The sequence below is a fragment of the Manis javanica genome, chromosome 6 (genome assembly GCF_040802235.1).
Source record: "Manis javanica isolate MJ-LG chromosome 6, MJ_LKY, whole genome shotgun sequence".
Classification (NCBI taxonomy): domain Eukaryota; kingdom Metazoa; phylum Chordata; class Mammalia; order Pholidota; family Manidae; genus Manis; species Manis javanica.
This window is the reverse complement of record NC_133161.1, coordinates 141316807-141342873: the sequence shown is the minus strand read 5'-3', so window position 1 is coordinate 141342873 and position 26067 is coordinate 141316807. Positions and strand designations below refer to the sequence as shown.

Sequence of the window (26067 nt, the reverse complement as noted above, 5' to 3'; positions counted from 1 at the left end):
TGTAATCCCACATTTTTCATAAATTGGGAAATTTTGTAGCCAATATCACTTTGACTAATGCTTCTTCTCCATGTCCTCCACTCTGGTATTCTGAGTACATATATTATGCTTCCTAAATCTCTTAGTGTCTGTTTCACATTTTTCAGCCCCTTCTCAGCGTTGAATTCTGGGTAACTCCACCAGGTATATCAGCCAAATCATTAATGCCGTCTTTAGCTGTACCAATTTGCTAATTAACTCATTAGTATTTTTATATCAACAATTGCAACTTTTATTTCTTGCCGTTTTTATTTTTTCCCACAAATCCATCTTTTTAGTCCCCAAATCTCTTGTGGGTTAGAAAAACACTTGTGTGTGCATAGCTACTCACTGTTCTGTATCTGACAGATCTCATATCTGTAATCCACAGGATCCTAAATCCATTATTGTAATTCCTGCCAACTCTCAGCAACAGTGGCTTGCAATCTATGTTTACTTATCTTTGTGAACTCATTGTTTGTCATAATTGGTGAAACATCTGAGGGGTTAAATTGGGGATTGGAGAAACCTTGCAGAGATTTTCTTTTGCTTTTGATAGTAACTAGATGGTGCAGCCATTGTGGGACTATGTCAGTGACCTTGCTCTTTCTTGAGGACTTCTATTCATGGTGAACTCTGACATTTCCTTTCCTTATCTCAAGGCTGGTCCCAGACTCAATGTCCTGGCAGTACTGTTGCAACCACTATTAACCTTCTGGTAGATAGGGCTTGACCTCTTTCTTTCTACTTCTTTTTTTTTTTTCTTGCCTTTTATCTCTTCCCTCTTGTGAAACTGGTAATATCTCAAATAATGTGTCCCACCAGGCTTTGCCGTTCGATAGCTGGAGCCCCTTTGGAGAACACAGTCAGACGTTCCCAGAAGAGGAAGAGGTTTGCCTTGCTCCCTTTTTCTCTGCTTTTCTCCTCTCTGACACAGGGTATTGCCTGAGGACACACAAACCCTAGTGTCTGCTCAGGGCAGAAAAAATGTCAGTCTATCACCCTTACCATCTGGTGAGGCTTGGCATCAAGACATCTTGCTATACTGAAATGAGTGTCTGATGGGATCGGGCTGAGTTTGGATGGCGACACTTCTGAGAAATCGATCTTTGAACTCCTCATTTTGTTTCAGGCCCCAGATTGGGACTCTTTCTTTGGATCTTACTCCCAGTTCTGGAGTCAGTCTGCTACCTGCATAAGGTCCCATGATCTCTTTAGGATTAGATGTTGGCCCCAGTGCTGCCCACTTGGCAGTGACTCTTACCATGCTTAGCTCTTGCCAGTTCTCTCCCCTGATAGATGGAATTCTACTTCCTGTAACTCTAGATGCTCTCTGGAAACGAACAGATATCTTAGAATCATAATGCATCTTACTTTTCTCAGTCTTCTTACTGGACCACTTAGCACTTCACATTTCTGTGTCCAGGAAAGAGAAGGCTTTCTTGATATCAATACTTTCCTGAGTTACATCTAAGTTTTCTTGTTCTATAACTCTGGGCCCAGCACTGTCCTAGTATCCTTAATGGTTCAGGCTCTGCAGCTAAGGTGATTTTCTCTAGTTTCAGCTGGGCCTTCTGCTTCTGTTCCTTACCGTAAACCTAATTCTCAAGACTCACTTCAAATGCCACCAATGTCATGAAGATGTCCCTGGCCTTTCTCTTTTCCTCAGCCATATGGATTTATTTCTCTCTGTGGGATCCCTTATAGCCCTTAGAATCCCTTGTTTGCATTTGATTTGTTTCATACCTGTATTATGATCCTGTGCTTATCTCAACCTTCCTACAGCACAGATTCTTTGAGGGAGTTGTCTCACTTTCTTGTAACACTTGAGGCTTGTGATCAACAAATGGAATTGAATTCAAAAGAAAACAGTTGGTATTTTTACTATTGATCAACAGACAGAATTGAATTAAAAAAGAAAACCGTATTCTTACTATCATCATTTTTATAACTGTATACCCTACCCCAGCCCCCAGACAGGATAGGGATTAACAGTCTAATGAATACAGATGCAATTATGTAAGCCTAGGGAAAATAGGTCCCCTTACTTTCTATAGAAAAAGGACTAGACCATCTTGGGCTAGGAGAAAACTGAGAAGGAAATGGGCCTCAGGATTGGGAGACTATGGGAATTCAGAGAGAAAATGCCTTGCGTTTCTGGTGTCAGAGAGAAATGTCTGTGCTGGGAGCTGCCACCGCCAGCATACTAAGTGACAGTAATAAAGCAAGGGCCAGACACTTGGGCTCTCACACCTGTAACTAAAAGATATTTTTGCAGCCTGGCCAAGGAATCATGTCATCATTGCCTTTATTATTAAGCCACTGGTGCTCCCAAGATGCCCTAAGCTTTTACTTCTTTATGCTCTTTCGTCAGGGCTGTTTATTATTGCTGTCTCCTCCAATCTGTCTGCAGGGATTATTATCCTACATGACTCTATGTCTCCCAAGTAAACTGCTCCTTTGGGGGGTGTAAAATATGCCGTATCCTCAGCAAGAGAAATAGGCTTTGAGTACAGACTCAGTCATTGGACCTCCAATGAAATTAGAAGTTAGTCCTTTGGCATAAGCCTGGCCATTTCTACAATCTTTAAATTTCATGAAAAAAAATTTTTTTCCCTATTAGAACTCTCTTTTCTCTCCTTCACGGGCATATTAAAGGAAAATGAATCCTTCAGAATCCTCTAGAAGCCCTTCTTCTCATGCAGCATCTGGCTGACTTTGCAGGCCTAGGGATAACCAAATTTTCTGCACCCAGTTTAAGAAAAAGCCACATGCATTCCTGCTGCTTTTTGGGTAGTACAGGGGGAAAATACCACATATGCAAATGGTACACAGTCTAGGAAAGAGTAGGTCCACCAAACCCGTGGCTCAGAAGTCATGGGAATGACCAAGACTAAAGTTAGACTGCACACATTGTGTAATAGGCTAGAGACTTAGAACCCTTCACCTGGTGCTGGAGTCCCCTCTGCATCAGCCATTACGCAGTAGGCCATCACTGACCTGCCAGGCCTCTACCTCCATCACCCCGGCCAGAGCAGCCTAGAGACTGACAGCAAAGCATGCATGCTCTACCCATTGAGAGCTGCCTGAGAAAAACCCAGATTAGATGTTGCTTGGATGGTTCCACAAACATGGAAGACACTACACCATCAGGGAGACACTACACCAGAAGGGACCGGGCAAGTCATAAGCCTGGAGAGACGTGCATGGTGTTAACAAATAGGAAACGGCTGGGGCCAAAGCTCTAGCAGGGCTCCTTTAGAATTCTGCCCCAGAGAGCTCCAGGTCACTAACAAGAATTAAATATGAAAATTAAAAATAAATTGTATTTGCTCAAAATCTGAAGGTACCATCTCTCTCTGCAAAACACATCCTGAATCTGACTCACTGCACCCTCTCTGCCAGGACCACTTTTGTGCACGCCACCACTTCTTCCCCCTAAACAAATGCACTGGCTCTCTAAGTGGTCCCATGTTCACTCTTGCTCTACTTCCAAACTGCTCTCCATAGAGCAGCCAAAGCCATCCTCTTAAAAAGTCATTTGAATCACGTCAGTCCTCTGTTTAAATTCTTCAACAGCTTCCACTTTCGCTGAGCACAAAAGCCAACCTCCTGATCGCAGTCTACAGACCAGTGGAAGCTGCCCACGTCCCCTGTTCATCTGCCTCAATTTTCCCTTCCCTTGTGTAGGTCAGACCCTCTGGCCTTCTTTTGGTTTCTGAAACATGACAAATTTGCTCAAGTACCTGGAACTTTGCACTTACTGTTTTCTCTTCCTGAAACAACTTTCCCCTATATCCCCACATGTCTGGCTCCTTATCACCCCCGTCTCAGCACAGATACATTTAGAGAAGCTTCCCCATCATTCCAGCTAAGGAGCCCCTCACTTAGAAGCCAATCTCTAGTCTGTGGCGGTGCTAAATTTTTTTCCCCAGCATCTTTGCTTATCTGAAATTTTGTTTGTTTACGTGTGTATTTTCTGACTTTTCCCAGCAGACTCAGTGAGAGAAAAGATGTATAATTGTCTTGTTAACTACTGTTGTCCCACATGGCAGATTCTCTGTTAATGTTTGTTGAATGAATGAAAGATATACACAAGGATTTAATGAGTATCTTACTTCCCTAACAAGTCTATCAAAATGGTAAGTTAATTTATGTTGACGTGACTGGTTCCTAAGGAATCTAGTTTGACTCTGCTTTTGTAGTGTAATGTGTTTAATAATCTCTCCTAGTACTTTGACAGTGATTCTTCAAGTTCTGGTTTTCTGGAAACTACAATTGAATGACTGCTGAGGGTCTGGGATTGCATTTGGCATGTTCTTTCTGCACTCTGGGGTGCATCTGACTGAGTGTGGACACTTGAACTGAATGAGAGTGACTAGAGGCTTTCCTTAGTGTCTCTTCACTGACTTGGGCCTCACATCCCGGTTCTCACCTTGTGCTGCCCCGTCTGTAGTATCCTGTTCAGACCCACAGGAAAGACTTCACCTAATGCTTTATAGTCAGTCAGTAAACATGTTCCAGGATTGACTCTGTATTGACTTCCTGGGTTCCCAGCAGGCACCTAAACTGCCTAAATGTGTAGCTCCACCCTCGCTCAGGGAGGCGGTAGAGTGTGAAATACCCAGGATCTGGATTCCAGCTCCCTGAGTTTGCAGCCCAGCTCTACCCTGCGCTGGTGATGAAACCTGGGTCTTCAGTTTTCTTATCAGTAAATGGTCCTGACTTTATAACCTGCCCAAAACACAGTTCCTCTGGGATAGAAACCCTATACATTCTTACTAGCATTCTCAGGGGTGGGATCCAGAGACTGGACACTCCCCACAGACCCCCTGTTGTTAACTGCCTGCCCCACACACTGTCTGTGTCCTTGTACTCCACCTTTCAGAGCATCGGCTGTTTGGGGACCTCTCTGCTTGGATCACTGCCTAGTGTCTGTCACCAGCCTCTCCAAATGTCATGTGCCATCTGCCCAGGAGGGTTTTTCTCATTAGCTGCTGCCATGTCTGTCCATGAACACAGATCCCATCCATGGCAGAAGACTTGACTTTTGGCTCCTAGACCCTTTCTTTGGAATGTCCTACAGCCAGACTCCAAGTCCGATAAGCCCCAACAGTAGGAGCTGGTGGTAGAGAATGAGCGGCGGGACTTTGACAAAGGACAGGGCATTTCATCACGAGCCTTCAGGGTAAGAGGCTTTACCAATGGCTTGTTGGTGTGTGGTGCTCTACTCAGTGCTGGAAGCCATCTGATCAAGACTCAGCACCCAGCCCTAAGATTTATAGCATAACCCGAGACACCAGGCTGGCTTCCTAACTCTGCTTTCTCCTCGTGTGCTCTGACCTGGTTTCTTTTTAGCCTTATTTCTTTCAGATTGGAGGCCATTAGAGTGAGGATAGCCCTTTAGAAACAAAGTGTCTAACCGACTACTGTTCTCAGTAGCTGCTGCCTGTCAGGGCTAGAGTCTGACATGGTTGAGGAGTCTGATAAATGTTCTCTGTGAGACACTTTATGTCGCAAAGCTTAATAACCGTATTTCTGATTAGCTCATTGCCTGGCACCTTGTAAGGATTCATTAGTCTTTTCTTTGTATGGCTCAGAAGAGGAAAGCAAAGTCAGAGGCAAATAAGCACCGAACCCTAAGATTGGCAGCTGGATGAGGCTGAGAGTGGGGCACTCCTCAGAACCTGGACAGGAGCGTCTGCTGCTTTGGGTCAGAGGGCAGCTCTGGGGTGTCCTCCCCAGGGCTAGAGGCTGGCCGGGCAGCCTGCGCGGGGGCCTGCCTCATCAAGGGTCACGGCAGTGGGGCGGGTGTGGAGAGCGGGAGTGCTGTGCCTTGGTGACAGAGGAAATGTCCCCAGGGAGGAGCTCGGGGGATGGCCGCAGCCTTGGGCTCTTCCCCCATCCTCCCCTTGGAAAAGCGTCTTCTGGAGGAGTTTTTCCATTCCAAACAATGTGGAAAGAGCCTCAGAGCCCATCGAATCCAACTCTCCCATTTTATAGATGAGAAAAGTGGCGCCTTGAGTAAAGGGCAGAAGGGGAAATAATTTTCCCAAGTTCAAACAGCGTGCTTCCAGTGAACTTTGGACTTGAGTTTGGGCCCTAGGCTTGTGTTGGTCACCGCCACAGGCTGCTACTCTTCTGCACCCTACTCAGGCCCTTTGCCTGTGTTTTTCAACTGTGCCAACAAATCTGGTGGGCAGAGAGGATGGAGGAAGCCATTCTAAAACCCTGAGGTCAAATGTGCCCCCTGAAAAAGGCCTGAATGCCCCTGTAGCTTTTTGTGGCTGGACCCTGGTAGAGCCTCGTTTCAAAGCCAGCAGCGGACCCTGCGGGGCTGGGTGTTGCCCAGACGCAGGGGAAAAACACCTGATCAGATTGACGGACTTGGTTCATGGAAGTGAAGCCCATTGCCCTCTCTTAAAAACAGGCTTTTCAAAGCACAAATCAGCCGGTGATACAGGCCAGATGGGCTCTCCCAGGAGAAGGGCGAGGGGAAGAGAAGCCCCTGCTTGGCAAGCTGGACGGTGTCGGCACTGCCACCCCTCCCCCAGCCAATTTGGCTTCCCTTTGTGCTGGGCTGACAAGGGGCAGCTGGTGACGCTGGCAAAGAGATGGGCAGAGGAATTAGCCAAGCATCCATGGGCAAAGGCCAACTCAGAGGAGGGGCAATGACGTCCCTGAGCACCCTCCCTCAGACACAGGCACTGACCCCAGAGCCTCCCGTACCTCTTCTGGTCAGCTGGTGCTCCAAGGACCTCATCAGAGCAGCTAGCAATATCCGGGATAGCTACTAACTAGCCTTGCTCTTGTTCTTGGGCGCCAGATTCTCTGGATTGAAATTCTAGCTGTTCCCCTACCAGCTACGTCTCTTGGGCAAATTACTTGGCCTCTCTGTGCGTTATTTAATGGAGATAATAATAGTACCTACTTCATGGCACGACTCCCAAGTAAATGAGTAAATAAAATGTAAAGTGCTTCTAACAGTGCCTGAAATTTGTAAGACCTAATTTGTAAGCATATGTTTTTATTATCATCATTCATCCTTAAGTTTTTTTCTACACAGGGAAAACTGACCATTTGGTCTGAAGGTCAATGAGAGACTGAGGCAGAGGGGCTCCAGTTCCTGGAACCTTTGCCTAGTGTCCAGAGATCCCGGAGATTCTTCTGGCCTTTTTGTGTTGTTTGTATTTTCCCCCTAGCATTTACCCTTTGCAGTGACTGGCTTGGCCATGGGAGTATGTCAGGGGCATTTTTCAGAAGTGACATGTTTTCTGATTCTTCAGGACATGAAGATTCCAAAATCTGTAAAGTGCTTGTTTTGCAAGATGACTGAGTGGTAGAATAAGCCAAGACCTACCCATGTCATTTACTACCTGTTTGACTTCAGTTGGGACACTTCACCTTCCTAAGCCCCTATTCCACACGTGTAAGTTGGGAGAGGTGTTTGATTTATCTCACAAGACTGTTTGCTTTTGTTAACATTAAAAATAAAGCTATCACTTATTTTACCAGAAAAATGGGTTTATTCTGCAACCGCAGAGAATTATAGTTCAGGAAGTTAGGCTATTGCAAAGCCACAGGCATGTGGGAGACCAAAGGAGAGGGGGCTCTTTTATAGAGAAAGGGTTCAGGGACTGTTATAAGGGTGAAGTCCATTGGAGGAAACTGGGAGTCCCATGTGTCATGACTGCTCATTGGCTGAGTTGTAACAGTCTCTCATTGGCTGAGCTATTGCCAGGCTGTTGCTGGGGCAGCAGAAACTCTTCCCTTATCTACTGGGTGGTGACATAATCAAAATAGTATGAGTTGTAAGGTGTCTGGTTTGAGGATTGGTAGGCCTGAGAGCTCTCCCTGCAGGCCTTTCACCCCCACCTCAAGGAGGCTTCCCTTTTTCCATTTTCACACTATCTAGAGAGAAAATGCTTGAAATGCTAAATACAAATGTGAGTTCATTGAGATTATTATTTGTCACAGATAAGGGATTCGATTCCCATCCCAGATGCTGACTCCATTGTGTGGCTTTGGACGTTACTGGATCTTTGTTAACACTTTCTCTTCTATAAAGTGGGGATAACGAAACTAACATCATAGTGTTATTGTGAGGATTTCAGGAAATCTTGCACTGATTGATAGCACTCGGTACAGGATCTCATACACTGTATTAGTTGTTACAAAATGGTGGGGTTCTGCCCACCCCCACCTCAGCCCCTTAATACATCACATACACAGCCACACAGCCGATATTTCTGAGAAGGACAAACATATAAAATCCTCTGATGAGAGAACATGGACATTTGGGTGTTTTGTCCTCTCCAATCTCAACTATGCAGGTGTAATTTTGGCTGCAGAAGCTTCTCGTTATATTTTTGCCTGGAGAAATAACAAAGCTTTGCTCTCTTTCTTCCTCTTGATTTTTCTCTCTTATTAGCTTGGTTTCCTTCCAAACGCTCTTGGAAAAAAAATAGCCTGATTGTATTTTCTGGCAGGAGTTGGAGATGGCTGTGACTGCCATTAAGGTTCTGGCCTCCTGGATGGTGTTAAGGCAGCCCTTTTCTCATCCTGAGGCTGCCGCTAAAGGGGGCCTGAAGCTTTGACTTGACCCGGTCAGGAGCTGGGTCTTAGATGTTTGGAAGGGTTAGTTTGCAAGGAGCTACCTGCTCACCCCAGGGGGAGCTTTCTTGCTGAGGATGAAAGGTAAGGTGGATGGGAGGAATATGAGAGGGTATTTTGGGTGAGAGGGAGAGGGAAAGAGAGGGCATTAATTCACCATCATGGTCCCACATGCCTGGGTTCCTAAGAACAGTGGGGAGAAAATTATGTCTTCATTTCTGTTTATACAAAATGTCCTCTCTGCTCAGCTGATACCATAGTTCCTTTATTTATTTTCCCGTCTTACTGAGAGATGACTGACACGCAGCACTGTGTAAGTTTAAGGTGAACCGCATAATGACTTACATATATTGTGAAATGATTCCCACAGTAATACTGTACCTATTGGTGGGCTCATGGGAGCCTTGCAGCCTTACATAGTCCAGACTGACACGGGGGGGGGGGGGGGGGGGGGCTCTGGGGAGACAGCTGAGAAAGGAATTTTCTTGGCTCCGTTTCTTTCTTAATTGGGCATTAATTAACACCTGTTAATTAACATCTGTTGCACAATTTCCCCTCCCATTCAAGAGAGAGGTATTCCCTCTCCCAGCCATGTCCCATAAAGAGTGTTCTAGTACACAATAAGCCTTTGATACCCTGGGATAGAGATGGCCTCAGGGAAGTTAGTAGTTGTTCATTTTGTCATTGGATTAATTTGGTCTCTTGCCCCATAAACTTCCTGAACCTTAGTTTCTTTATTTTCTTTATTTGTCACGCTCTTCATGCGTTATCTAACCTCCCTCTTAGTGCGGTTGTGAGGCTGCAGACAGATATAGATACTGATGGATAATGATTGTAAATATAAAGAAAAATCACCTAGCCCCATGCCTGGCATTCAGCTGCTGCTTAATCAAAGGAAGTTTCTTATGGGTGATTAATATCCATTTTTGCTTATTTCTGAGTTTGTTCCAGGAGTATTTACTACTCATTTCTTCCCAGCTCTGAAGGGGCAGAGCAGGTATTGGGTCCTACTGAAGGCCCAGCATGGCATGGGGAAAGAGGAAAGATGAAGGTTGGACTCTCAGATTCAGCAAAATTCTGCTATATTGCCACGCTGTATGTTGACAACTAAGTGCTGTAACAGCTCCTCTACTATTTAGAAGTAGTATGGTATTACTATTAGTAGTAACTGTTATAACTCTTGGTGGTACTAAGAGACTTTTTGGGTGCTTACATTTTTTAGGCCAGGCCTGGTGCCAGGAGTTTTAATGCAGTAATATTTTCATCTGATGTTATTATGTTGATTTTATAAATGACAGAACTGAGCTTAAGGTTAGGTTAAGCAACTTGTCCAATATCCAACAGCCAGTGAAAAATAGCCATGGGATTAATACCTAGGACTATCTAGCTCCAAGCCCATGCTCTTAGCACTGTGCTCTATAGCTGGAGCAGTCAGGAAATTTGCCCAGAGTCACAGCAGGGAAGGTAGAACTGTATCCCCGTAGTCTCTCAACTGCTTTCCAGTTTCCCATGCCACAGAAGTTGCTCAGGGAAGAGGGGACCCACAATGATGTTCTCCTTGTATCTGAGGACTGCATCTATAAGACAAGTTCCTAGACCTAGAAAGAGGACTCAGTGAATGCCTAGGATGAGTTAACACTAGCCTCCTCTCTGGAGGTCTCACAAACTGAGCAGTCCCATTGGTTGATGGGATTTCCAATTAGCTCTGGGTGATTTCCAGGGTGCAGCTCTGTGTTCCCTTAATCTTAGATCACTAGTTCCCCCAATGCTCTTTGAGAAACGATTTCCTGATTGGATATTTAACAAGTGAAATATACTGTATGTCTCCCTTGAAAATTCACAGTGCTCATAAACATAATACAGGCTCTGACAAGTCTTGTAGTAAAAACAATAACAAAACTAAGCAAACAAAATAAAACATAGTTTACTTTACTTAACCCATTATTTATCAAACACACTGGTCTTAGCACCCTTCAGTGGGGTGCCACCCATTAAGCAGCGTTCCATGGAACACATGGCCAGAAATGCTTGCACAGTTCAAAGAACACTGGATGAGGAGATAGAAGATTGACACCATTTTAGCTTTCATAATGCGTGTAAGTCAATTTTCCTCTTCGGGCTGTAACATGAAAATGTTGTCTAATATAATCTCTGGGCCTCCTTCTAGCTCAATGAGTCTATGCCTATGGCTACATTTGTAGGATTAAAATTCTTACATTTGTAAAGGTTAAAACACATAGAAAACACCCGCCTAGCTTCTGGAAATTTTCAGTCATAAAAGAGAAATGCATGCACATCAGAGCACAGCCTAGCTGTACATGCTTAAGTCATACATTTTCGCTAAGTGAGAGAAGGTAAAAAAAAGATGTAAATTGATTTAAATGAAACAAAGTGGGTATAACAGGATCTTAAGTAAAGAATAAATGAGATCATGAGTGACTGAGATGTGGTGGGAATGCTCCCAGGTAAAAATAAATTTTGAGCAGTTGCAATAAGGAAGGAAGGTAATTAACATGTATTCGTTGCTTACTATGTGCCAGATAATTTACAGATGTTATGTCAATCTTTGCAACCCTATGAGGCTTAGAAAAGTTACGTCATTTGCTCAGGATCACACATCTGGTAACTGGAGATGAAGAAGATGGAACTAATGTACTTTGGATATGTATTATGTATCAGGCACCATGCTAGGTGTTTTATGTACATTATTTTATTTAATTCTCTCCACAGTCCAAGGAGGAACATATTATTATTATCTCCATTTTAGAGATTAAAATAGTTTGGATTAAGAGAGAATGGGCAGGGTATCCAGCTAGTAAGTGCAGGTATGAGGCCTTCAGAAGGCTACCTGGCCCTGAATAGCAGTGTGAACAATACACGGCAGCTAAGATGTACTGACTTCCATGCAGTCTGCATTCAGAATCTCATTTACTCCACAGACAGCCTCTATTACGTTCTCCAGTTTTCATTCAGGGTAACTAAGGCTTAGAGAGGTTCAGGAACTTGTCCAAGTTGACAAAGCTGGTAAAGGGTGGGACTGCGGAAGCCAGGGTCCAAACTCGCTCACTCTGCTACCTGCTTTTCAGTGACGTTTGACAAAGGAATTCTTCTTGATTTACAGAATAACTCTTGGGGAGGTTTCATTATTCTCTCAGTTGCCTCTGTACAGATAGTTGTGAAATAGGGATCATAAGTTCCCCAAAGAGATTATATGAGTGTATGCAAAATAGTGGCATCTACCCAGTGGGACGGAGCTGTCACCAAACGCCATTGTCCTAAGAAGCCATTGCAGAGGAGCTCGCTCTGTCCTCGGGGTTGTGAAATGCCCAGGGAAGGCCGTTTGTGAGTGAGAAGACTCCGCCAGGGGTAACATCTGGGAACGGAGGTAAGGCGGTCTTCCAAGGAGAAAGCCCCTTTGACCTGTACTGGCAGGTAGTAAGTACTTCAGGTGTAAGGAACAGGTGGGGAACAGGTGTTTTCTTTTGTGGTTACAGTGAAAATATCTGTGTCAGAGAGTGGTCAGATGTCATGAAAGGGGGTGGGCAATAATAAGTGGTCCGCGGGGCTTTTGTAACGTAGGTCTTGTTAGCTGGATTTCTGGAAGGTAGCAATGAAAACGGATTTGTCATTTCTCCCTTTTCATTTCAGCACTGCTGCAGCTTGGGGGTTCTCATGCCTCACACCCTTCCTGGAGGAATGGGGGACTTCAGACGTGGTTCTGGTGAGAGTGGAGTGTCAACCTGGAAGCTGGCTGAGTATGCTTTCTTCGCGGGCTCAGGCGACCTACCAGGAACCTGGGTGCACCTGCAAGTGTGAATGAAGGAGACTGACGGGGCCACTCCACACCCAGGGCGTTCTTTTTCAGGTATGAAAACCTGGATGCACAGACAATCAGGTAACTCAGGTCTCCCTTTCCTTAGCTGGCTGTGTGAATCTGGGCGAGTCAACACACCTCTCTGAGCCTTACTTTTCTCATGTGCATTATGAGTGCACAGAACCTCATGACCCCTCAGCTTCTGTCCTGCTTGGCGGGTGCCCAGATTTTTTACATTACCCAGTGCGAATCCACCCCGTCCTGAAGGCCCTGCAGGTCACCTGTGGACTCGTGCTCGGTGCCATTCGCCCTCCACAGGCCCCTTTCCGTAGCTTTGCGTGAAACAGGGGAATCTGGTCCCCAGATGGGCTCCTGTCTCCTCCCCGCCGCAAGCAAGGCTGGTGTCGGTTTCCGCACTAAACTTGATGGTCTGATTTCACAGGCGCGGCCGGTTTTAAAGGAGCTGTCTGCTGGTGTCCCCGAGTTACACTGCAGTGCTGAACGCTGGAGCGGGGCAGTACCCGGAGGACCCAGGCTGCACCCCGAGAGGCCGGGTAGCGGGGGAGAGGCGGAGAGGGCAGAGGGCCGGAGAGACGGGGCGCAGACCACCGAGGCAGGGACAGGACGGCGCGGAGAGCGGCGGGCGGCACAGGGAGGGGGGCAGATGTATATATAGCAGGAGGGGACGCGACGCGGCGAGAACGGGCCGCGCAGACGGCCGGCGCCGGAGCCCGGGGAGGGGGTTCCGCTTCCTCCTGCCCGGCCCGCGCCCCGGCCGCCGCCTGCAGGCGGCCCCAGGCTCCTGCTCCTCCTCCCGATGGGACCCGCTCTCCTCCTTGCCAAGCCGGGCTCCCGGGCGCCGTGGTGAGCAGCCGCCGGCAGCGGTGGGTCCTGGACGCCACGGACCCCGCGCGCCTGGCCGCATGAGTGCCCCTCCCAGCAGACCCAGGTGAGAACGCCCTGCGCTTCGGGAGCGGGGCGGGGGCCCCGGGGGTAGGGGTGGGGGGGTGGAAGGACACACCTGGATGCTGGGTGGTGGCTGGAGGTGGTGATGAGGATCCCGGTGGCACTGGAGGCTGTGGGGCTGGGGGCTGGGTGTGCTGTTTGGTCTCCCCTGAATTTTTCTCAGTACAGCCTTAAAGTTACCAGAGGGCACAGTAAAGCTATTAACATGGATTGTGGCCTGGCTGTGGTGTCCACACCGGCAAGTTGGTGTCCCTAGGAAACCGCTGGGATAGACTACCTCAATCATGAATTTCCAGAGATGGCCGAGCTGGCTTCTTCATTTGGTTCTGGAGATGTGCTCAGGCAAGAGGTGAGGGCAGGGCTGCGGGCAGCAGGGTCGTGCCTGCTTCTCTTCAGGCTTCTGGCAAAAGTTTGGATGGGGGACACTGACTTTTCTTGTTCTCAGCAGTTTCCTCACCCCGTCTGGCCCCCCCATCACCCACAGGCCTGTTCCCTTGGCACTGTGGAAGCCCAAGTCTGGAAGAAAGACGCAGTGGACAGCATGGGGTTTATCTGAAGGTACCAGTAAGACTAGGGAGAGGTTCTGCTTTTCCTGATTTCCTCCTAGGGTGGAGGTAGGACTTTAGAAATGGGAGGAATTTTGGTTTGGACCTAGGGATGCATGGAGCCCCATTCCAGAAGAAACGGACTTACTCTTATGGAGTAGATGAAGGGAGGAAAGGTGTGGCCATAGAATGTTGTTAGAGCCCAAACACCTTGTCTGCACCCATCAGCCCACTCCATGCCCGGAGAAACTTCATTCCTCACAAAGTTCCTTAGCAGGATGCACAGGCCACAGGGCCACCCATGAGGGAGGAGCTGAACATGGTCCTAGGCTCTGAGTTCTGGTGGGCCTGGAGCAGTTGTTGGGGGTGACTCCAGCACACCCGCAGAACTGAAGAGGGGTGAGGTGAGAGGATTGTACACATCACATATACTTGGAAGATCCCCTGCTTTATGCAAGGAAATTAAAAAAAAAAAACTTGTAAAAAAAATAATAAAATGTTTTCATGACAGCAGCAGATGCGTAACTCCCACCACTGTGGGAGAGGACAGAGAAGTTTGTGCAGGGGGCTGAGCTGTCTTCTCTGCCAATGCCTGTGTGGGCACATCACCTTTTGGAGAGAGAGTGTTTTATGGATTATGGATGAGGAGCCTGCAGCCCAGGGGCTTTTCCTGGGGGGCAGATCTTAGCTGCGGCTCTCTCTTTGAGCTCAGGAAACTAACACTGGGGGACAAAGAGGTAATCTTGACTTTCTATCCCTACCCCAAGCTCCCACTTTGCCCCTAACCCGATCTTGAGGCTAACTGGAAGGCTCAAAGAGGCATCTACCCTGTTCTAGTGTGACCTGTTACTCCCTCTCTTGTTTGTAGTTAAGCAGCATTTAGAAGGTTAAAGGGCAAAAATGTGTCTCCCGGGTGAGCAATTCAGTCCTGTGGTCTGGGTGAGGTTAACGTTTATTTCCTCTATGTAGTGCAGCCTCTGCCTTTGTTCCTTACTTGAAGATCAGTGTCTCTTGCTCATACGTGATGTCCCTCCGTGTCACCTTCGCTGCTGCTCCCGACTTGAAGTGGCCCCCTTTGATGGTGTACAGTGAGGTCACCGGTGATTGCCCGAGGCACCCTCCCCTTGGCTTCTTTCCTTTGGAACTAGCTCAGCAGACCTTGTGCTCTACTTGCATTTTGGGCCAAGAACTCTGCTGGGAGTCATGGATGGTCATGAAGTTCAGGGTTTCAAAGGCCATGTGGAAGGAAGGTCTGGTTTCCCCTGTTCACACTCAGAGGCTCTTTGGTTCTGAAGATTCGGGGCTGGGCTCTGTTGTTACTGTTGGAAAGAAAGCAGTATGAACGACCGACCAAGACCTAGCCGGGTTGGGATGCTGCTGTGGGACCCCGATTTGACAGTGTCACCGAATGCGAGGGCCTTATTTGTTTTCCTGCTCAGCTGTATTCAGGGATCATGGGCCTTGAATTAAATCACATCTGTATAAGGAGAGCGCATGATAAAGGTGACACTTGCCACCTCCTTCCAGCTTTTGCTTTTGGAGAGTAGCAGTTGTTTGTTGTCTTTGCACATTAGCTCACTGCGGACTCCCCTGCCGGGACCCTCCCATCAGACCCTCTGGAGGGCGTAGGCCTGTAACATATCACCAGCCCCAGGGTGCGGCTGTGCTCCGGAGGGGTTCCCAGTGCTCTGCTCCCACTGGCTGCTGCCTTCACACAGGTGGCATGTAGTTTTCAGCTGTTCATGGCTTTGGGCTGCTACTTACAATTCTGCTATGAATTATCCCCCATTCCACTTGCCCTGCTAGGGGGTTGCTTTCTCCAGGGGATGCTTGACAGCAATTTAGACCCTGTTTTGGTTTGCATTGTTCTTTCAAAAGGTGGATTAGGATCTTTTCTTTCTTCCACTCCTTTCCCCCTTTTGCACCTGTCAGGAGTGGTACATCAGGAACCACATTCCATTTCCTGCCCAGGCGTGATCTTTCTACGAATTGTACTAAAATGACCATTTCCTCGATTTGATCCAGAACCCTAATGTGCACAAAGGAGAAACACTGCATATGTCTTTTAGATGCTGGGGTTCCATATACCCTTTATTTCGGAATATAGCTTCTAACGGACACTCCGGTATCCACTTTGCTTTGTACCTGGTGGGTGTGCATTGCACATCTGTATAACAAATGAGCATCGGAGGGCGGAAACACTGTCAGAGCAAAGGGAAGGGGTATTTTAGGCAACGGGATCCAGAGTAGGCGTATGCTGTTGTGAGGGCCATCTTAATTTAGTGACGGCTTATTTGGTGTGTGTGAAAACAGAGTTCTTTAGACTGGAGAACACTTGGCAGTGGACTCTAGTTCAGATCTCTAAGATAGCAGTAGCAACACGAATTGAAGTTCTTTTCTAGAGTGGGTTGATGTTGGTGAATCCGTGAGTTAGTGTTCTGCTATCCACCTTTCCCCTTAGACTCTCTGAATGAACTGTGAAGTTCCGTTTTCAGAGCGAAAGTTACTGGCGATGCACGGTAGGGGAAAAAGATACCTCCTTTTGTTCATGGACACCACAGTCAAGGAGCCCATTCTGGGCGTAGTAATGTGCTGAACTGAGTTGCTTCCATCAGTCATATTAACAGACTTGAAACAACCAAATGCTCTAGTTTGAAACTAGGGCAAATAGTGGGACCTTCCCGAGGCCCCCACAGGCACAAAACAGGAGGCACCTGTCCATGCTCAGCACCCACGTAGGCTTTTGGTATAGCTCTGGACCCCCTGGCAAAAGAGAAATTTCCTTTTCTGAGCCACACTTGTAATAAGGTTGATATAGGCATGGCTCTGAGCCTCAGGAATCAGAATTGGAGAGTGCAACTTGAGCATTTATTGAAAAGACACTCCGTAAAATTTAAAATTGACTTGCGTAGGACACACAACCAGTGAGGTATTACCCGCCTGCTCCCCTCCCCTAGGAGTTGCTGAGCTCAGTGACTTGATATTGTCCAACATACTGACAAATAACAAAGCTATTTGACTGATGAAGGAGTACGCAAAAAGGCAGCCTCTAGGGCTCCTCTGCCGTTTGATCTAGTTGATCTCTGAGATTCCATCTTTCAAGACATTTTCTGTGTCTGGGACACGGGGAAGGTGTAGGGGACAGAGGTGGGAAAGGGGTGATAGAGCAATCCTGTCACCCAGAGAGCCTGGAGATAGGCTGCCTGGGAAGGCAAGCGCAGCCCAAGTGGGGGTGCTGGAGCACGGGAGGAGAGCCTGTCCCTGGGAAGGAGAAAAAGAAATAAATGGCATGTAAAAATGACGAAGGAGGGGAGAGCGAGGCAGCAGAGAGAAAGCAAAGTGGGAGGAGACAGGAAACAGATGGAGTAAGAGGCAGATGCAGAGACTAAGTACAAGAAAAGGCGAAAGAGGGGAGAGAGCCGGAGATTCATGGAGGCAGCAGGCTGCTCTGAGCTCCGTGGGCTTCCCCTTCAGCCTTTGGCAGAGGGAGAAAGCAAGTGATCTGGCAGAGCCCGTGGTTTTTGTGCCATGGGGACCTTCTCATTGAAGCTGTCAAGCCTCAACCCTCCGGCAGCTTGTTCTATTTTTACATTTTGCAGAATCGAAATTAAACAAATGACCTTGTGATGGCATTTTTCTCATGAAGATTTTATCCCGCACACCCACACAGCTAGTGCTGGGGTGGCTGAATATTTAGCATAATATTCTACTTAATCAGATAAGAGGCCATTCTTGAGAGAAGCCTGGGCTTTGGTAACAGCCTATGAAGAGCTGCTCTGATGAAGGTGGGCCGAAGCTGCAAAGGAACGGTGTTCTCCTGGCTTGGGTGGGCTTGTTAACAGGATGAATTCTGGTTATCTAAATTCTGGGGGAGCTTAGCATTTCCCCTCCTATACTCCTTTTCTGTTTTCCTCTTTTGGTGGTGTTGGGTTTGAGTCGAGCCCTTGTGAATCTTCTTTGTCCTGTTCTCCTTGGAGATCTCATTGATGGCAAAAAGGGGTTCATTTTGGCTGAACCCGCCCTGAGTGGAGGCCCTGCATAGAATTTGGGCATTGGCCCTACTTAGTCTGGTCATTGGAAGCTCATGTGTGTTTTGCTGACGTGACAGCGCTTAGGGAGCAAGAATAAAGATGTTGAATACCTTGTACTGCCTTAGGACACACAGCAGACAATGTTTTGTTGGTGTAGAAAGGGACTTACTTCCGTAAGTCCCAGGAGACTTAGCAGCAATTAAATGAATGCCCCTTTGCACACATCAGTATGTGTTTAGGGAACCAATTAGTAAGACAAGGTTGGGTAAATGTAACAATGTAAGACTATTCAAAAGGCTTGTCACTTCCATGCACATGCTTGTGTTTAATTGGGTATTTATGGGCTCTTTTGCCAAACGTATTGAATGTTTGTATGATTTCCCATCTATTAACCTCTAAAATGCTGTTTTGACAAGTGCAACAAGAGAGACACAAGATAGCAAAAAGGACTACTGTTGAGTCAGTTCTGACTTCAGAAAGACGATGGATCAGACAGTGTGACTCAGAAAGGAATTCTTCTTGCCGGCTAGCCTTGCAGAGGCTGGTCTTTCCCTCTAGAACTAAACAGTCTTACTAATCAGAGACTTTTCCCTGCAATGACTATAAAAATGTATCTTCGTTTATGATGGCAATTGAGAGTATTGACATGAGCCACACGGATGTGTTCAAACACCCGAGGAAATGAAGGATTGACAGCCCATTAAGAGTAAAAGCGGAAGCCAGTTTCCTTCTCTTCCCTCTAATCACACATCCACGTGTGTTTTCTCTTGGCACCCTTTCTTCCTTGCTGTCTAGTCCAGGCAGTTCATAAGGCATGGCTTTGAAGCTGAGGAAACTTATCATGCATCTTGGGGAAAAAGGGAAAGAAAGATGAACCCAAGCCAGAACTTCCCTTACAGCATCCAGTTCAAAGAATGGCATTCCAGGTGTAAAGCCTCTGCCTCTCACTCAGGTCTCAGCCCAGCGGTGCTCAGAGCTGCGCACAGTTCCACGGTGTTGGTCCCACAGCCGTTGGAGTGGAACACAACTGTCCTCACAACTGCTTGGTCATATGCTTCCAGACTTTGGTACTTAGCTCCTGAGAGTTTTCATGCTCAAGTCTGTTTTTAAGTGAATCCCCAGAATGAGTTCATCAACTTGCTCAGAAGTAGAGAACTTATACAAAGCCTTTACCCAGAAGTTTCCCCTCTCCTGGTGAGGGTGACTTCTGACGAGTGTCATGAGTTAGCCATCTCATGAGTGTGACAGTAAACAAAAGTACCTTGAACTCTTCATAATTATTATTTTATCACTACCAAAATGTCACTGTTATTAGGTGTTTTTGCTCATAGAGCTCTTGTGTTATTTAATAGTCTTGAGAACCCAGTGCAGAATAAATTATTATTATCCACATTTTATAGTTGCAGAAGCTGGGACACAGAGGCATGATGCCCAAGAGCACACAGGCAGGAAGTGGTAGAGCCAGGACTTAAATTGGGTTCTGTTTTTAAATATTATGGTCCATTCTTAAATACTATGATGCCCCTCTGTCTCTTGTGGATTCTACCCTAAATTTTCAGTGCCACGTTTTTTCTCATAGCCTTTCCCATAATCTTTCATTAGTTCTCTATCTCTGCAAGTAGGAGTATATAAGTACCGCTTTGTAATTCGTGCACAAAAGGATGCCCTAAAATATGGATACCTGTGCAAACCTAATTAAAGGAATTTAGAGCAGGGAAAATAGACTGTATTGCTTTCCTTGCATCTACTGCCTTTCTTTGAGGTTTTGATATGTTAATCACTGCCGAGTTTTCTTGACATTTAAGTCAAAGAAAATGCCGAATGGAAGCTGGCATTATACCTGCTCCTTATAACCATGATATCCCTCCTTTTCTTGTAGATTATCCTGAAGGAAGAGTCGTGCCCCATAGTCTGCTCCAGTTGAAGCAGTGGCTAAATACATTTCTGCAAAGCAAAGAAATTCTAGCAGAATTTGAGGGAAACTACCACTTCCAAAAGAGAGCTGAGGCGAGTCTGTTAGGATGCAAGTCTGTATACATCAGCCTTTTGAGGTCTTTCCTTGTCTTGGCGGAGGCCATTCCCTCCATCTGAACTCAGCTGGCAACAATCAATAGAGAATGTTGATTTCTGGTCCTCGCTAGGCTTTTGCATGCATGAGCTTCCTGCTATGTGTCTGAGAAAGTGCAAACCCAGGTAAGTAAGGCCGTGCTGATGGCTTTATTGAGCAGTTAGACTAAGCCATGCTGAATGATATATTTTGGCTTGTCTGTTTTCTGAGAGTGTTTGCCTGTGGATGAGATGAGAGGATTTATGAAACTGGGTTTATAAAATAGTTCATCTATATTTTTTATTTCTCCCAAAGGGTGAGCATTCTTAACATATCTGGGTGCCTCACGAACCTGAGTTCAGTGGTAGTGCCAGGTTTTGACTCTTTGGACTGAAGCCTGATGTCTCTTAGCAACAGCCAAATTTAATTTAGGGACAGAGAATTTGGACTGTCTTGTATACCTGCATTAAAATGATGATACTATGATCAAGTTTGATTTTGACAGTTGATCTTGGAAGAGGATAAAAAGTGGTATCAACAAGCCTAAAAGAGAGAGAAGAGTACAGTCATTTGTACTTCTCCTGGATTACATTCCTGTGTGGGCAGTGGAAAGAAATGAGTTGATGGAGTAGAATCTAGGTTTTCGGAGCATGGGTGAAGTGTCCTTATCTCCTATTCTTTTCTACTAGGGTATCTTATCTGTCAGTCATGGAGAGGATATAATGTGCCCTTATTCAATTTTATTCTGCTCCTGTTTACTTCTGTTATACATACATTTTTACCTTATCTTTTCTTTATATTCTTGCAATAAACATTTGTTAAACAAGAAACCAGATGGGTATTGGAGATACAGAGTTGAATAGAGTATTTCTTTCTTCCAAAGAGCTCATGAACCTCATGACCCAGACAAGGTAGACGAGTTGGAGACGACTTAATGGTCCTCAAGAGATAAGAATAAGGTGCCATAGGCACACTGAGTTCAGAGCAGTGAGCAGAACAGCCCAGGTGATTGTGAGGCGCTTTCAGGAAAGGTTATGTTTAAGCTGAGTTTTGAAAGGTGAGTAGGCATGTTCCAGATGGAGAATAGTGAAATCGCATTTCAGTTGGTTAGCATGTGCGAAAACAGGGAGTTGTGAGGCGTTTGATGTGTCGGTGAAGAGTAACTTAGTCAGACCATAAGGTGTGATGGAGGAGAGGTGTGGAGGCTGGAGCAGAGAGCTGGGGCAGATTCTGAGGGTCCAGTTGTGCAGCTTGTACACAACAGAGACAACTGGGAACCCTCGCGGTTGTCAGCAGGTGGATGAGAAGAACTGATTAATTTTTAAGAAAAGAACTCCAGCAGCAGTGTGGAGGGTGAAAAGAAACAGGGAGGGTGTGAAGGCCAGATGGTTAAAGGGCTGCTCAGTAGTCCGGGTGAGATTTGATGGGGGTCTGAACTCTGGCAAAAAAGGTTGGAAAGGACTATCTAGGGTTGAGAATTAGCTAAAAGAAGGGTCATTAAACATCAGGTGGGTGATGTAGGCTGGGGAAAGGAAAAGGAGGCCCCACAGGTTGCATTAATATGCTAGCTTGCTGCTATTGGAACTAGGTCACTCGCCATAAATTGAGATAGGAAGTACCAGAAAAGAAGTGTAGTTGAAAGAACAGGTCAATGAGATAAAAATTTGAGCAGGGTGAGGACTGGAAAGAAGCCATTGGTATAGAGATATAGGGAGTCATTCATAAACTTAGTGAACACAGTTTCAATGAAGTTTTGAAGGAAAATGGGACATTGCCCAGAGCTTAGGAAGTGAAGGCAGCTGAGAGTTTGGGGCCACTCCTCTCAATATTTGAACAAAAGGAGGACGTGACAACTTAGATGTCAGAATGAAAAAATAATTTTAAACGGCGAGGAATTACTTGAGTAGGCTTGTCAATAAAGAGGAAACAGCTAGACAGAAAGGGAGAGATTGAAGATATAAGAAAGAGAAAAGAAAGCTAAGAGAGTAGGGTCCCTTAGAACTCAGAAGGTAACAGAATCTGGCAAAAAAAAAAAAAAAAGGAAGAATTAAATTCATAGAGGAAAGAATGAAAGGGAACCAATATTTATGACCTTCCAAGCATTGTACTAGGCATCTTACGTGCATTGATTTATTTAATTCTCATTAAAACCCTACAAGGGGAGAAAAGGAATGCCCCTTCCTGCAGAAAGTAGGAAAGTCACAAAAAAAGAGTGCTACTTTCAGAAGTGCATATGTGAAGAACCTCTGAGAGTTACTTCAATAGGTAACTTTAAGAGATACCTTCTATTTCCTCCGTGAAGAGGAGGAGACATCATCTTCTGAGAGTAAAGTACAGTGGGATAGGGAGTTCAAGGAGAATGGAGAAGTTTTTAAAGAGCCACATTCTTGACTGTGGGCAAGCAAAGCGATTTCCCCACCGCGCCGATACCTGGTGAAGTTGGCAAACGCCCTCTGTTGGGGCACTGTTCACCTGGGTGTCTTCACCCCGGCCCAGGAACTAGCAGGGAGAGTGGCTGGTGGGATTTCTCTTGGGTGGGATAGGAGATGCATGGGGAAAGTTTGGCAAAACCTCAAGGCATTGAGAGTCCTGGGGACACTTTAGTGGGGGAAGGCGAGCAGAGACCTAGAGGAGAGCTAGGAGGTGACTGGTAACCTGGGAGGAGGATGAGATGGAAGAAGAGATTAGGGGAGGGGTAGAATGAGAAACTTCAAAGGATTGGAAATTGAGATCTTGGCACATCTCAGAGGTCCTTTGAGATTCTGGAGTTGACATCTGGATAAAAGATCATTTCAGCAGGATGCATGGCCATGACCACCTAGCTTAAATTGACATTGTCGTCTTTGTATTATCCAAGGATGGGGTTGTTATTACTGAATGGGTGCCCAAGAAAGGCTGTAGAATTCAACACTCAGTAGTCCCTGTCTGTCTGGGATTAGTTAGGTCTTTCTGGGGACAGAATCGGGTTCTGTGCTAGATAACTTGCCATCTGTCTACCACCAAGGCTCATGATTACGTGTGGGTGCAGAGCCCAATTCACAGATATTTTGAAGCGTTTCTAAAATGTGATCACAAGCTTTTTCCACCTGGGACTTTTGAAAAGTCTAAGCCACAGAATTATTTTTTTTAGTTGGCTTTATTTCACTTTATGTCATCAATGCCTTAAAAGAAATTTGTCCCTTCCAGAGAAAATTTCCTGTCTCTCTTCATGAAATTTTAGTTTCGTGAAGTGAATTTTCCAGGCCATTCCCCATACCTCCACTCCAGCCAGATAACATGACGGTTTCCATTTTCATCTGATCCAGCATGTTCCAAGGGGTTGATTTACCCCTGAGCCACATGCTTCCCACAAGTGTTGTCACCAGAAGCCAAGCATATGATGGGCCTGCTGAGGCAGACAAAGGATCGTTCTGTCATTCAGGCAGCAGCAGCTGCAGGTGATGAGGCCCGTGTGTCTGGCCCTTTCCGACTTGTTCTATTAGAATCCTCGATACTTTGTCTATCCTGACAACCACCCTCCAGGCCGGCCGTTTCTCAGTGTTGTTTGCTGGATCATAGCAACATCTGTAGTTTGGTGTGACTGCATGTCTCTGTTCTGCATACAATCACCAAAAGAACACAGGTCTCTAGGTATCTGTGACCAATTGGGGTCATCCAGAAAGAGCTCTAGAAATCAGAAAAATATAGTCTCGGCTGTGTTTTATCTGCCTGTTTATTGGTTCGCTTCCATTACAGAGTCCTAAAGCCAGGTTTTAAAACATCCTTTCTGTCGGTCTGTTATCCTTCCTTATAGGCAGTTCTGGTTTCTTTCACAGCTATTACAGTAGGAGATTAAATGTAGGGCTTCTATGTAGAGGTCAGACACAATTGCCAGGAAATAATCTGTTAACATGTCCTTCTAATGATTCAGTCTTAGTTTTATGGGTGGCTTCTGGATAAGAATTATTAAAAATTAGGATTTCCATTGCCTTCTGTGGCTTCACTTTTATATATTCCTGGCTATTTAGGAGCCTAGAAGCAGGTCATTTAACCTTTTACAAAAGAGGAAAATGAGGCTCAGGGGAGAGAAGTCAATCTTCCACATCCTTAAATCTGGTTGATGGAAGATCTGAGACCAGCACCCCCATCTCCTGACACAGAATTCAGCCTCAGCAACTAAATCTCCATTTGCTAGAGGAGGGTGTTTTGAAGTGAAGTGGAATGGTGTTCCTATTTGGGTGACAGCTTGTGGGGCAACAGGTAACATTTCTAGGCCTCAGTTTACCCTAAATCTAGATTATCCTAAAAAGTTTTCATCCTAACCCACTGAATCTGTCCCTTCCTTCCCTCATTGTATGTAGGTAAGGGAGAGTGATTTGAATGGGTAAATTCCATTTTACCACCATACTTTTAAATGTCATATGCATGCTAGCAGCAAATAAAAACCTTCTGATGATTTATAACTCCATCCTCTGTAAACAGGCAAAGACTTGAGAGCTGACCCTTTCCAAGACATTACTGGGTTCTTATGCAGCAGAGAGGCTAGAAGCAGGGAGAGCAGCCATAGAGTGTGCCTGCTCAGCTGGAAGGTTGGGGGTGTGCATGAGTTTTCGATAGTGTGGGCATGGATTTCCCTTGCTGCCAGTCATCAGTCACCCAGCTTCTGGTCTGCTAAGGTATGGCACGCATTCTCCCTGTGACCTGTACTAGGAGGGGCATCTGTGTTGGTGTTTGACTCGTCAAAAGGGCTCCCAAGTCATTGCTCTGGGCCTGTAGTCAGTCAGTTTGGTGGGTTATGTCCTCAGGATTTTTGAAGCTGGTACTAAGCAAATGGTTCTAACTCTGGCGTTGTTGTCACCCCACAGGAAGGGCATACTGGCAAAGGGTAAATCATACTTAGAAAGAAGAAAACCTCCAGCATATGTCTCTTACATATGTAGGTGGGAGAAGGACATTTGACTCTAGACAAGAAAATGTATGGGAACTTATCAAATAGCCTGTGAGAAAATTATGGAAAATCTGAGAAAGTTTCCTGGTCTCCCATCTCTGCCTCCCTGCAACATGAGTTAATAAAAAGTTATATTGTGGGACCCTCGGAGAAATCATATGGGCTTTTTTTTGCCAGACTTGAGGTCCCTGAGTTTAGCTGTACAGAACTCATGGTCATTTTGCAGAACTGTTTCCTATTTGCTAATTAATTTGCTGATTTTGCTTTGCCCAAAGAGAATCCCATCTGGACAAAAGATCCGTTAACAGCCATGTAGTCATCCATGTTAACAGCTTTGCTAAGTTTGTACTCAGACATGCTAGCCATGAAGAGAAATGGGAGATATGGGAGGGGTTTCAATATATCAATGGTCTTTATGCTTTGATTATGTTCCTGGTCTGTTCAAATGATATTAACTGCTTCCAAAATGTTAAAGTATGTGTTCGTCATCTGGATTGTCCCTATGTTTTCTGTGTTATTGTTTCCCTATGTTATTAAATTGCTCATTCAGTAGTTTTGTGTTTTGTCTGTCCAGTTCTCCCCTGCTCTAGTCAAACTGAATCTAGTCTTCCAAGGTAGGCATTCGACTCCTGAGACCTGGAGACAGAAAATGGTGATGCAAAGTAAACACCACTCTACTACTTACAGGCCTCTTCCTTTCTCATAATAAACCACGGTCTCTGTTGAACTTTGAAATGAAACTGCAGTCCAGAGTTTCAGAGAGCCATCTTTCAGACACGGATATCATTAAGGTCCAGAGATTTCTCACCACAGATGTGCTATCTTTGGAATAAAAGCTGGAGAGCAGCTTAGCTACCATCTAACGCAGGAAGGGTAAGTTAAAAACAGTCTTGTCATCTTTCAGATCACTGACCCTATAGTCATCACAACCTTCAGGTTTTATTTCAGTAACAGCCTCCTGGTGCACTTGTCTGCCATTTGGTGAAATTATTGCATAGAGAGAGACAGTGACCCTCTGCTTTTATTTCCTGTTCACCCTGGTGAGGAGCTAATGGGGTCTTCCTCTGTCTGAGTGCTTGGGTCATGACATGACAGCTGTGGGAGAA

At 45.8% G+C, this 26067-nt stretch overlaps 1 long non-coding RNA gene across 3 annotated transcripts in view; it reads left to right on the top strand.

Annotated features, from left to right (window-relative positions):
- LOC108387968 (uncharacterized) overlaps positions 1-25828 on the top strand; it is an 86231-nt gene extending 60403 nt beyond the window's left edge. The window contains exons 3-7 of one of the 3 annotated variants that reach the window (XR_012132661.1): positions 12280-12496; positions 12888-13394; positions 13580-13760; positions 13896-13969; positions 19867-25626. This is a non-coding gene — a long non-coding RNA (uncharacterized lncRNA). Of the gene's footprint in view, positions 1-12279; positions 12497-12887; positions 13395-13579; positions 13761-13895; positions 13970-19866; positions 25627-25648 lie in introns of those variants that run through there. The other 2 variants (XR_012132662.1, XR_012132663.1) reach the window with 2 other exon arrangements.
- The last annotated feature ends 239 nt before the right edge of the window (positions 25829-26067 follow it).